Here is a 330-nt window from a genome sequence, read left to right on the forward strand (position 1 = left end):
TATGCAATCAATCTTCGAGCAAGACCAAGAACACAACCCCGCACGTAAGCCTCAGAGACGCCCAACAGAACATCCCAACAAAAGAACAGTCAACGGACAGCTCGGCGTCACAAAATAGCAAAAACGACGCCAAATGACAAATAGGCCCCTCTGTGAACCCTGTGACAAAGAGCGATATCCTTATCAGTAAAGGAAGGAGGGAGGGGCAGAGATGGAGAAACCAGGGGAGGGAGAGGGGGCGAGAACAGGAAAGGGGAGTGTAGACAGGCCTATAACATCACACTTTTTTCTTCCCATTGTTAGGAGATGGAACATTATTCTGGCTTGTCT

The sequence above is a fragment of the Penaeus monodon genome, chromosome 15 (assembly GCF_015228065.2).
Source record: "Penaeus monodon isolate SGIC_2016 chromosome 15, NSTDA_Pmon_1, whole genome shotgun sequence".
NCBI classification, from domain to species: Eukaryota; Metazoa; Arthropoda; class Malacostraca; order Decapoda; family Penaeidae; genus Penaeus; species Penaeus monodon.